At 43.1% G+C, this 13,133-nt stretch overlaps 1 pseudogene; it reads left to right on the top strand.

The window, feature by feature from the left end:
* LOC135200676 (RRP12-like protein) overlaps positions 1 to 11,634 on the top strand; it is a 192,522-nt pseudogene extending 180,888 nt beyond the window's left edge.
* The last annotated feature ends 1,499 nt before the right edge of the window (positions 11,635 to 13,133 follow it).

Here is a 13,133-nt window from a genome sequence, read left to right as displayed (position 1 = left end):
CAAGAACAATTTCAGATGGCAAAAAAGGACTTACAAATGTTAAAATAATCATAGACGAGCGGGGCACCCTGAAAACCTTCCAAACCACGTCTGGACACATCTCCAAAATTTCCTCTTCGTCCATTTCATGTAAATCTTCATTGAAGATGACACCCTTTGCATAACTAAAGTTATAGTGAGGATTTACCTCTTTTATCAAACCTTCAGGATTAAGCTTTAAATTTAGGAGCATTACTGATTGAACATTGGTTTTTGGCATGAACTAAAAAACTATTACGCCCAAAGCGAGTTACTTCTGGGCTTCCCAACATTGCCGATCTTCTGGCTTACCAACCTTTTCACCTTGAAGAGGTTGCCTCTCTCACCATGTGTTGTAATAATCAACCCACTTAGCTGGGTCTGGTGATCTGGAGGTTTTACTTATTTTATTTTCTTGCATCTTTAGTTTCAGTTGGTGGTCTATATATCTCAAGATGCCTAGGGACCTCTTCCGCCTCTACAAGTCCAAAACACTCATAGAGTCTGACCTAAACTCTCTGTAGGGCTCTGTGAGCTTCCGATTCGTTGTTGAAAAATATCCAAAATTCAAAACAACCATAATTTTCCCAAAGTCTATTCGTAAATTCTTTACGTTTCCAAATTTACAAAATTCATTAAATAAGGTATCATAATTCCAGTCTAAAGGGACTGGTTTTACATACAAAATGTTTGTAACAAGGAGCTCATTTGAAAAAGGCTCCAAAGTCACAATAGAGGAATTACCAAAATTTTCCTTGTCCTTATCCTTGCCCAAGTCGTCAACAGAAGGTTTTGGTGTCTCCATAAGACGTACAATTGATGATTCATCCAGGTAGCCCCCCACCCACCATGGAGCCACATTTAGAGGACAGTGTTATCCCATACAGGGCTGCCCTAGGGGTACACCCCCAGATATACACCCCCCACCCTCAGTGCTTAAGGCGTCATGATGTCCGTCGAGATCAGACCCAGCACTAAGAGCAGGGTTTGACATATAAACTTTCCCCTCGCTCGACCACGTTAGGTACTCGAGTTTCTACGGGTGAGGTGGCATGCCAACCATCCTCACCCTCCACCAAATCCATTGAGAAAGTCCAAATCATGTCCAAAACCAATCCAAGTCATCAACATAAAATCCGTGCCTTATAGAGGGAGGAAGCAGAAGGATTGAAAAGTTTTAGAAAAAGGAAAAGGGATGACTTATTTAGGTTGGATCAACAGCTGGGCACCAAGGCCCAGCAAGAAAGTAGTTTCCCACCAGGCATCAGGGCCCAAGCTGCTGAACCCTAAGCCCCCCATCCCCAGGCAAGGCTTCATGCATCTGGAGAGCAAAACAAAAGATGACTCTCCAAGGAAGTTTAGGAAAGGCTGGTGCATCATGAGCTTCCAAGCCTGGTCAGTGACCAACATCCACCTCATATATTGCATGAGTTGCCAGATGCCACAAATTCCTTGCTTTAGAATCTTTTATTGTTTTTATTCGGTTTCCAGCTGGCACTAGAAGATTATCCTATTGTTAAGACTGAAGGTTTGTTCCACATATGAACAGCATAACTTTTACCAGAAGAATGATATTGCAAATATCAATAGTCATGATCCTGGAGGCACTCGTGTTGAGTTGAAGTATATGGATCTTTTTTATCCCTCTGGGTGTGAATCTTAAACTTATTACTAGTCAGAGAGGGGTAACCTCAGGGTGGCAACAGCATATTCTAGACATGGCACCAGCACATCAGAAAGCATAGACACAAAGCCACATCATCAGAGATGCCTTCAAAACTGAAAACAATTAGAAATTGACATTGTCAACAACAACTGGTGTTCCAAGGCAGCCAGCCATCCAAGTTACTTGATTCTAATTATTATTTGTGAACTTGGGATCTCAGACACATGAATTTTAGGCATAATAATGGGGGATGTGATGAAAAAGAGAAATGTCAATGTGATGTATTAATAAATTTACATCACCTTTACAATGAACAATACTTGCTTGCATAGTAAAACCTTGTTCATACACAGAACAATCCTTTGGGTCTTAACATAAGGCGCACTGGAGTTTGGTTAAAAAAAAAAAAAAAGTTACACAGACATTGGTGGCATCAGGGGAGGTAGACAAAATGGCGGTAGTTAGGAGGAGCCGACTTCCTACAACCAATCTCCACAGGATAACGTCAGTTTTTCTCCGACTGTCTTTGTAGGAGGGTGTACTGTTGCTAGCTCTCCTAAGCCGCCAAATTATTTTGCCACTAATTGCCACTTCTTTTGTCTTTGGATTTTGCTAATTCCTTTTGGTTCCTTTTGGTTTTTGTGCAATTTTATGGTTTTGCATGTTCCGGCTGTGAGCGTGCAACCCAATATCCCTCCAGAGGAAATGTCCTGGTGTTGACAACAATCTATGTTCCCAAATTGCTGCCTTCCTTTACTAAAGACCCTCATTCTATTTGTCGTAGATGTAGAGTTAACATCTGCAGCTTATGGTAACCCTTGCCCTTAATGTGTATTGACCTCCTGAGCAATGGAAGAGGAGATGTAGAAAGAAGTCTGTGCTGGCATCTTGAAGGGATTCCGTTCCCTCTTCGATGGCGGCTTTCATGTCTTCTTGTTCTTCCTTTTTCTCATCAAAATCTCACTGTTTCATCTTCCCACAAGGATTTTACTCCCTCTCATTCTTCTAATAGGGCTTGGAAGAGATCAGTAATTAATGTGGATGCCTGCTCTTGTGGGTGGGGGGATACTTCTCCTTGTCCTGTATTTTTAGGCGGTGATGCACAGAAGTTGTTGGACTGTTGGGACTCCTTAGGCCTACCAGGAATATCAACCCTTTCCAGCCTAGTGTCTCATTGTCTTTCCACCTGCACTCCAGTATCATCAGCCTTGACAAGTTTCTCATTCTACTGCCTCCATGATGTTATCTCGCTTCACTTCTGCCAGAGCTTCTTCATTGTGCCTTCTTTCAGGTGTCTTCCGTGACATCATCTGTGTTGCCATCAGCTACACCGACTGCTACCACTCCCATATCTGCCATCAGCTACACCGACTGCTACCACTCCCATATCCAACCAATCAGTTTGTGATAGTTGAAGGTATTTTCGTGAAGTTCAGTCAATAGGAGGCATGAGCATCCAAGAAAAGAATTCAGAGATCTCCTTCCTCCTCCACTTCCTTGTTGCTTTATCTTCAGTTAGCCTCAACAGGCCTCAAACAGAGAAAGAGAGACTTCACAGTCCCCTTGTAAGGGAGATTTGTGGATCTTCTTCAGGTTGCTGGTTATTCATTTCATATGGCTGTTTGACTTCTAAGCATGTACATGCTTGTACAGTAAGTGGTACTACCAGGGCACATATGGCACATGTACTTATTTCTAAGACTGCTTCTATAGAGTTCAAGCTCCCAGTCAAAAAACCTCTCCTCTCCATACTGCTCCAGCTACAAATGCTCTGAGAGTCCTTAGGAAAGATGACAAGGCTCCCATCAAGAGATCCTAAACTTCTGGATACTTCTCCTCAGAGGTCTCCTCCATCTTATGTTCAACTGTCACACGTTGAAATTCCAGGGAGATCACGTGACTTCCCTGGTTCAACTTCACATCCATCATTCATGATCATTACCCAAATGTCTGGTTGACAAGTAACCTTTACTTTACAGCTCAAAGGCTTATGACTCCTTTACCCATCCTAGGCCAGGAAGCAAGATCAGGCGAGTTGAACTCATGTCAGTCTGAGGCTTTCTTTATCCTCCTTCCAAGAGTAAGTCTCCCTTATGTTAAGACCAAAGTTTTTTTCTGTATATGAACAAACTATAAATCTATATGTATTTTTCATAAAAACAAACCTGCAGTCTTAACATATATTGCACTGTCCACCTAAAAAGTCAACCCCTCATATTTACCCTGGCCAAGAAACTGATGCTATCCTATGGAGATGGGTTATAGGAGGTCACTCCTCCTCCTAAGTATGCCATCTTATGCCAGTAGTTTTCCTTGTAACTAATTTTTTTTGCATATGCGAACAAACCTTTGGTTTAAGCAATAAGATCATCTTAACGCCAGCTGGAAAACCAGTTAATCACAAACAAAGATTGTACAGCAAGGAATCTGTGAGGTCTGGCAACTCCTGCGCATACGAGGTGGGAGCTGGTCAGCAACCACGCAAAGCATCTTGTGACACATCAGTTTTCTTTAACTGCCTGGGGAATGATCACTTACACTTTTGCTCTCCTTCCAAACCAGTTCTTTTGTGCCCGTTGTTTCTTTCCTTTTTCTGTGTATTTGTTGTGTGTGTGTGTTTTGGATTTAATATGGAGTCCTCAGAGTCGTCATGACTTCGTCAACGAATGTGCCCGAGGGTTCAGGTGTTCCTGTGCTCCAGGTTTTTGGCTGATGAGAACAAAGATCCTCATTCGACTTGTAGTAGGTGGTGAACTAATTATTGTACTATTACTAATCCATGCCCGGAATGTCGTTCCTGGCTTAAGTCACAGCTGGAGAGTGTTTTACCAGAAGAGGGAACATCGTAGAGTTTCTTCTCTTCCTTCTTGGGAGGGTTCTCTTTCTCCTCAACTGGACAATTCGACTTCTCCCTCGACCTCCAGCGCTTCTCCTTCTGCAAGTGTACCCCTGTCGCCTTCCTTTTCTTCCATCGATTCACCGTTGGAAGTACATGTATTGGGAGTAACACAGAATGATGTTATGTTTAATGTAGGCCCTCTCTCTCTCGGGGTTCCAATACTCTTCCCGAGAGGGAGAAGGCAATGCCATCTGATTAACTTTGTTTCAGATGCTGAATCAACCAAGGTAGCAGCTGTTTGGGCCTCGCTTGGCTTACAGGGTTCTCCCTCCTTAGGTGACCTATTGTCGCATTTCTTGGAGGCTTGTACCCTTCCACCGACCCTATAGCAGTCCTGCCTCCCCCAGGACTCTTCTACGTTGACTCTATTGTGCTGCCACCTTGCACGTTGACTTTTCCATCGTTGACACTTTCTGGGTCACTCCTTATCACTCCACCAGCACTGGCCTTGAGATGTCTTGATGTCACTTCCAGCGTCTGCTCAGTATATGACGTCAGATGAAGTGGGGCTCTTGTCCTTCCATCATTATGACGTGATCGCCTTCTCTCGGTAAGCCTTTGGAAGCTTTGTTTCAAGCCATGTTCAAGAGGTTGGACATTGTCTTTCGAGAGTTTTCTGCCGTTTCTGCGAAGAGGAAGAGCCGTAAACGGAGTGATTTTTCCCCTCCTGCTAGCAAAAGATCTCGTGGGGGGGGATTTCACTTCTGCTGCTGCTTCGCCATCCCCACCTCTTCCTTGAGTCAAACGTTGGAGCATTAAGGACTTTGTCTTTGTCTTCTGCAAGCGAGAGGAGTGCATCACTGTCTGCTTCACATGGCCATGTCTTTCCCTTGCACGTTCGTGTTCGTGGGGTTGGAAGTAAAGTTGTGAAAAGAATGCATTTCCCCTACTTTGATACACAGCCGTCTCTCTCCTGTACATGCGGACAATGCATCATCGACTTCCCTTCACAGCCGTGCCTCTCCCTCACATGTCCATGTTCGTGACAGTGGGAGCGTTAAAAACGATAAGGGTGCTTCACTGCCTTCTGTATGTGGACGTGACTTATCCTTGCACGTACGCGTTGGTGGTAGCAGAGGTCACCTCTGCTACCACCTCTTCCCCTGTTCCTATGCTAGTTCATCGGCGTAAGGATGATAAGGCGCCGATAAAGAGGTTGAAGGTTTCTGATACAAAGGTGTTTCCAGCTACTTCCAAGGATTCTTCGCTCAGTAAGGCTGAGGTTGATGGTCGAGAACATGATACTTCCCTGGTTTGCGGATGTGTTTTTTTCGTTCCTTGTTGCGGGACTGTGTTCTTGGTTGTCTCATGGACGTGTACTTGACTCATTGCACGCCCACATACATGATTCGTCCCCCGAACGTGTACGTGTTTCGCCAAGAAGACACGTACATAGTTTCGTCCTGTGAACAAATATGTGGTTCGCCGAGTGGATGTGTACATGGTTTGTCCCACAAGTGTGTATGCAGTTCAAGTAGTGTCCAAGTGTGGATTCAGTCTTGTGTCAGTGAACCCTCTGTCTCTGGATATTCAGGTTTTAGGGCCTCCACTCTAGTCAATAAGGAACAGGATGTTAGGCTTCCTAGGGAAGCTTCCCCAATAGTGTCACAGAAAGGATAGGATGAAGATACTGCCACGCCGCTTTATTCGCTTCGTCTGTCTCTTTTACCAGAGGAAGAGGAGGGAGAGCCAAGAATTTGTCTTTTAACTTGGAGGTTGCTGATCTCATTTGTGCATTCAACGATCTTGAGTTTTGGCCGCAGTCTCAGTCTTCTATTAACCCTACAGGTATAGAGTCCTTGCTTGGTGTCAGACAGGATTCTAGGCCTTTGTTTGAACTTTCCTTGTTGGGGTTACGCGCAGTCAATCTTGCAACATGTGAACGCCTAGGTTTCACACCAAGATGGCTCTCTACAGTCCAATAGATCCTCAGAGTTTCACCCCCCTCCTCTTTTGCGGCATAGGAAGTACTACTCCACTAATTTGGTTCATTTGAGCCCGTCCTAAATCCGGAGCGGATCTGTCTTAAGCCTGGTTCTGACCCTGGAAAAGTTTAGGTCAGAAGGTCCTTCCTTTTCGTCACAGGAGGCCTTGGCTATGGAGACTGCTGCGGCTACCATCTTCCAGACTGTCTCCTGGCTGTACTTGTGGTCCACTACAATAGCCAGGATTGCTTCGGAATAACAAAACTGAGGGAGGTTTAGTCAGCTCTTCCTCCTTGGCTAGATTTTGCAGTCTGGAGCAAAGGCTATTTCGTACCATGGCCATCTTAGTGCAACCTTGTCAGCCAACCTTCTCCTAGTAAGGAGGGATGCAGCATTGTCAAAGTTGGTAGGGTCACTGGACTCTTGAGTCTTTGTTGGCTCTTCAGAATGGGAACCTTGATCCTCAGTTTCTGTTTCCTAGAACTGAGTTGGAAAATGCAGTTGACTGGTGACAGGCTGATACTAAGGATAGACTAGTACATCAGGCAGTTTCTAGGTCGGAGGGTTGTTCACGTTTCGCCGTCCTCCTACCCCCCTCTTGCAACCTGCAATGTCGGGTAAGAAGACCTTCTCCTGTCAAGTCATCCAGGCGTTTGGCTTCTGTGAGGGTTGCTCAGTCTCTTTTACAGCCAAGGCAACAGTGTCCCTTTCAATCCCACCACTATAAGCCTGGGAGGGGCTCTAGAGGAAGGTGGGCAGAGGGATCGTCAATAGAGTGGGCGCCTCTCCCTCTCCATTGCGACGAGTAGGGGGATGCTTGGCAGGCCAGTGGGCCAAATGGCAACAGTATGGAGTAGAGAAATGGGTAGTAGATGTTCTTCTAATGGGATATCTACTACCCTTCAGCTTTGCTGCTCCTCTCTTGGATAGACCCCTTCTCAATGCTTAAGACTCCCCGAAGTACTTGGCTCTTCGAGAGGAAGTGTTGAAAATGCTGAATAAGGGTGCAATAGAAGAAGTACAGCATCCTTCTCCGGGGTTTTAGTTGAATTTTCCTAGTTCCGAAAGCGACAGGCGACTGGTAATCGAGCTTTCCACCCCGAATCATTTTATCAGGAAGACAAGGTTCAGGATGGAGACACCCTGGATAGTGTTGGCAGCAATTAGGGATGATGACCTCTTGCTGTTAATAGACTTGAAGGATGCTTAATTCGAGATTCCTATTCATCCTTCATCCAGGAAGTTCCTTCGCTTCACTCTGGGAGATCAAATATTCCAATTCAAGGTCTTGTGCTTGGGGTTGCTATGGCCCTTCAGTGTTCACAAGGGTCTTTCTTTGCCCTTGTCTCGACATGGGCTCATGCTCAAGGGATTTGCCTGCTAAGATACACAACAAGGCTGGTCTTAGCAAGCTCCAAGGAGAGACTGCTTCAGGACAGATCATAGTTTTCAGTTTTGTCGGGAGCTAGGTATAGTAGTAAACCTGGAGAAGTCCAATTTGGTTCCCAACCAGAGAGCTTTTTATCTAGGTATGGTTATAGAGATGGCAGCATCGAGGGTTTTTCTGTAAGACGAGAGGTTAAAGAAGTTTCAGTTAGTGGCACGTGGGTTTCTGTCACAACCTGAACAACCAGCTCACCAGTGGCAAGACCGTTTGGGGATTGTGTCTTTTCTGGAAATACTGGTCCCTTCATTTTCATTCTCTGCAATGGAGACTGAAAGACTTCTGGTTCCTGGCAGGGATTCCCCTCTGCAGAGAGTTCCTCTGTCTGAAGAGGTGAGGGAAGGTCTTCGTTGGTGGTTGGATGACAGCATCTCCCGGGTGAGGAATCCCTCTATGTTCTTCTCCTCCAGCCTTTCTCCTGTTTTTGGATGTTTCCACCACCAGTTGGGGTGCTCATCTGAGAGATCTCCTTGCTTCAGGTATTTGGAGTACGACAGAAACTGCTGCACATCAACGTTTTGGCATTAAAGGCAGCTTTTCTGGGGCTGCAGGAGTTTCCGCCAGAGAAGGTGGTTGTTCTGGTGTCTCATATACATTCATTGACAGTCAAGTTATGAAGTTGCACCAGTGGGCTATCGACAACTTGGTGGAGCTCTCTGCCATGTACATATTCCAGGCAAGAGGAATGTGCTCGCCGACAGGCTGAGTCGTCGGAACCAAATCCTGGGCTCGGAGTGGTTCCTGCATCAGGACGTTATGGACAGGCTTTTCACATTTGGGGGAGACCTATGCTAAGCCTCTTCTCAACTCAACTTCAACGGAAGATGGATGTTTACTGTTCAGTGGTCCGGGATCCTCACACTCAGGCAGAAGATACCTTCCAACACCCTTGGGACAACCTTGAGGTGTACGCCTTCCCTCCATTTTGCCTGATCCATGAAGTTTTGAAAAGAGTAAGGATTTCTTGAAATCTCTGGTGGCTCCTCTGTGGCCTCTAGCAGAGTGGTTCGCAGACATTCTGGAAGAGGTTCCAAGAGAGATCCCCTGTGGCGACTACTTCTTTGCCAGCCTCATGTCGAAAAGTTTCACCTGTCAATAAAATCCCCATCTCTTCATGGCAGCGAGAAGTCCTCCTCAGGTAAATGGGCAATCTACTGTGATTGGTGTCATCAAAGCTAATGTTCAGCGGTTAGCAGATTTTTTTTTTTTATCTTCCTCAGGGATGAAAAAGGTCTTTCTGTTTTTGCTATCATGGGCCACAGAGCAGCCCTGGGGTTGGTGTTACGTTTCAAAGGCGTGGACATCTCTTCATCCTGGGAGATCTTGTTGTTCAGGAGTTTGGAGCAGGCCTGTTCTCCAAGGGAACTCAAGCCTCCCGCATGGGATCTTTCTCTTGTTCAGAGAAGTCTCACTCAAGCTCCAATTGAGCACCTCTTTTTCCATTCCCTCACTGAATGGATTTGTAGACAAGGACCCACAAGAGCTCTTGCTTTGTCCTGTTAGAGCCCTGCGATGCTATCTGGAAAGGACTCTGTCACCTGAGACCTAGGTGTAGTTGACTTTTTGTTAGCACTGGTTGTTCCAGAAGAGGAAATGTCCAAAGAGTGCACCCCGATTTCCATTCTGGTTCGTGAGGCGATTAAACAAGCTTACTCCTCTCTTTATGGTTCGCCACAGAGTCTGTGCAGGCTAGAGCACACAATATCAGAGGTATAAGTTCCTCTCTGACATTTAAGAAAAACTTTTCTGTTCATAGATTTTTAAACGCTGGTTCTTGGTTGTGTCAATCCACGTTTACTTCCTTTTACCTTAAGGATATTCCCACAGGTCTTTCAACACATTTTCCTTGGGTCCTGTGGTGGCTGGCCTCTTTCTTTCTCTTTGTTCCTTTCTTCTTCCTACAGTCGGGTTGAAGAATAGACACGTCATATTCTGGAACTGGTCTGATACAGGCGAGTATGGTAGTCATACTGATAGCAGGTTTGCCTTGCAATTTTGAAATAAACAAATCTCCTATTTGGTAGCAAAAGCTCCTCTCTCTAGCAAGGGGAGTGAGAAGTGGTAGCAAAACCCTGTGGCTAATATGGGTTGTTACATGACAGTCAAGTTATTCTTTGGTTCCCAAAATGCAATGAATCTGCCTTATATCGTATTTCAACCCAGACAGCCGAGTTTTAGAACTCATTCTTCTAGGAAGGCGTAGTCAGGTGGCTTAACTCCCAGCCAGTTTAGGATACTTGTACCTCCCTTCAAGCGTAACTCTACCCTACCGTATTGTTGAAACTGAAGAAGGTTTGTTCCGCATATGAACAAATGACAAATTTTTTAAATCAATTTGTATTTTTCATAGCTAACAAACCTCTAGCTGACCCTCTCTCTTTATTATTCTTGGGTTTGGGGGGGGAAGACTGATGCGTCACGAGATGCAGTGTGGTCGCTGCCAGCTCCCATCTGGTATGAGCAAGTTACCAGATCTCACAGATTCCTTGCTGTACAATCTTTGATTGTTTTAACCGGTTTTTCAGCTGGTGCTAAGATTATCCTATCGTTAAGACCTCAGGGTTGTTAGCTATGAAAAATACAAATTTAAAAAATGTGTCATTTTAACTAGACTCCAGCTGTGCTAGAGAACTTTCCCTTATGCTAAGGCTGCGGGATTGTTAGTTTGAAAAAACAAACCTTCAGTCTTAACATAGGATAATACTAGTGCCAAGCTGGAAAACGGTAGAATTAAAACTTAAACTTGTGAGATCCAGGGACTATTGGCATCTATACCAGGGTGACGGGGCATGTATGTATTACCCAGAATGCCCTCGGCGTCCCGTGACCCGCCAGTTACTTTTCTAACGCCTTTAAGATAGGACGTGATTACTTTCTATCTATTTTAAAGCCGTTTAGTTTGCCCGATTTTATTTTTATTCATTTCAATTTTTTTACTTCGCAAGTATTGCATACTGCTATTAGGGCCTCAATAAAAAAAAAATCAGTGATATAAAAATTAAAGAAAAAATTATCAAGAAAAAGCAGAAGCCTGTAATATTTAAAAAAAAAAATAGTTAAGGTAAAGGACATGTGAGGCAAGGATTTTCCTTAGTGTAGGAGTAGTTCTTGTTTTATATTATTCAGGATATTATTCAGGCAGGGAATAACCAGGCGCACTGTTATTGTATGATGGAATTTTTATTCTTTTTTCAGGAAAAAGGCCAAATTTGAAGGGCAGTTCACAAGTCTTGTGAGGGGTGCTAGAAAAGGTGTGGCCAAAGGCACGAAGCTAAAAGGAAAGAAGAAAATGTCTGGAAGAAAGTGAAAATGCTAAAGGAAAGAAGTGAAAATGTTTTGGTTTCGGTTTTGTCTTGCTAATTAAACAGAAGTTATGTATATTACTGTAGTGCATGTATTTTGTTTTTTATAGCCTAAAGATTTGTTATTGCAAATATCACAGTAACCTTAACTGGGCTTGTCTATATATATAAATTACACCAGTTGATGTCGTCTAGTTTACAAAAATCTTTTAGTGTCAAAAGTTTAAAAGCACTGCACTTCATTGACAGTTAGATATTAATGCAATCGTTTAAATTGTCATTAGTATAAGTTAATTACCATTAATTAAATTTTATTTATTTACTACTGTGCTGAATATATGCAATAAAATTATATATAATAAAATTTTCTTAAAAATTAACAGTAGCCCTTTTCATGATCATGGTGACTTGTCTTCTCATTATTTGCCCTTCTTAATCTAATGTACACTTTAACAAATGAGTAACATTAGCAATAATGTTAACATCTAACTTCTAACATCTGGAGATGTTAGAAGGATTGATTGATTTGTGGCTATTAAAACTGGCGTCACATCATCTAGGTTACCGATGGCATGATAAAATTAAATAGGAAATTAAAAACATAAGGAGTCTTATAAAAAAATATACATATATAAACAGTCTGTAAAACATAACACACATAATGTATAAGATCTACATTTGTTGAGGAGACCCTCCTCCCTAACAAACGTACATATAGCTGCTCTAAATTAGTCCTCCCAAAAATCATTGCAAAGATGAAATGTCCATCTCTGTCAAGTCTCCAAGAGAGGAATCAGAGCCTTAGATTTTCAAGAATGGAGGATTTTTTTGTCGGACGTCAAAAACTTTAAGTGAGTTTTGTATGTCTATTCCTAAGCTGGTCTCCTTGGCATACAAGGTATGACTAAGGAGCACTGATGACATAATACTGCACATTTTTTTGTTAAAATACTTTCAATGGACTGCCAAAACTTAAGTAGATCAGAAAATTAAAGGATATACATCCAATTAGGGGTGGACATCATCTTGGCTCTTGGGAGGTGACTGCTGACTTAGCAAGTTGATGAGCTTGCTCATTCCCAACCCAACCAACATGGGATGGCACCCAGTAAAAATCTATTTCTTTACCTCCATACTAAAAGCAGCAATTCCAATATCTAAACTCAGCGGGTTTAAATAGTTTTAAAGAGTCTAATGACTGAAGAACACTTCTTGAGTCACAATAAATGGTAAAACTGTTTCCATTCTCAATTAGTATTTCTTTTAAAGCTTTAATTTAAAATTGCATTAACTCTGCAGTAAAAATAGATGCAGCAGATGATAATCTCCCCCCAAAATGAGAAATATCACTGCTCGTTTTATTCTTCCCACCTTTTCTGAAGAAACTGCAAAATTTGTAGTAATAATTTTCCTCCTTGGCTGAAGCTACCAGCCACATAGGAGGTTTAAGAGTTCTTACTTCTGCAATCTGCTTTCTCTCTGGTTTATCTTGAGCCCATTTAGATGGCAAATAAACATCCAAGTCTTTTGGGACTTGACCAATTTGTATGGCACTTATCATACTACTGCTAGCCTTCAGACCCTCATCATGGCTACTAAAGGTAACTCTAGCTTCCCATTTATATTCACAATCAATACAGCTCGTCCTGGTTCTGCAACGGTTCCAAATGATTTCAAAGCTGTCAAGATTATAATCACAATTGACTAGTAAGTCTTCAATATGGAGCATTCTCAAATTTTGTACAAAACCTGGCTGTGATGAGGATTTTGCTTTGGCTGAAGATTTCTTAGAGAAGTTTGTCCTTGATTGAAGTCGTCATCAATGAAGCATGGTTATAGGGTCCAGAGGAGAAGTCAGGGGTGGGATCAGATTCATTAT

Source organism: Macrobrachium nipponense, chromosome 27 (assembly GCF_015104395.2).
Source record: "Macrobrachium nipponense isolate FS-2020 chromosome 27, ASM1510439v2, whole genome shotgun sequence".
NCBI classification, from domain to species: domain Eukaryota; kingdom Metazoa; phylum Arthropoda; class Malacostraca; order Decapoda; family Palaemonidae; genus Macrobrachium; species Macrobrachium nipponense.
This window is presented reverse-complemented; position numbering and strand designations above follow the sequence as displayed.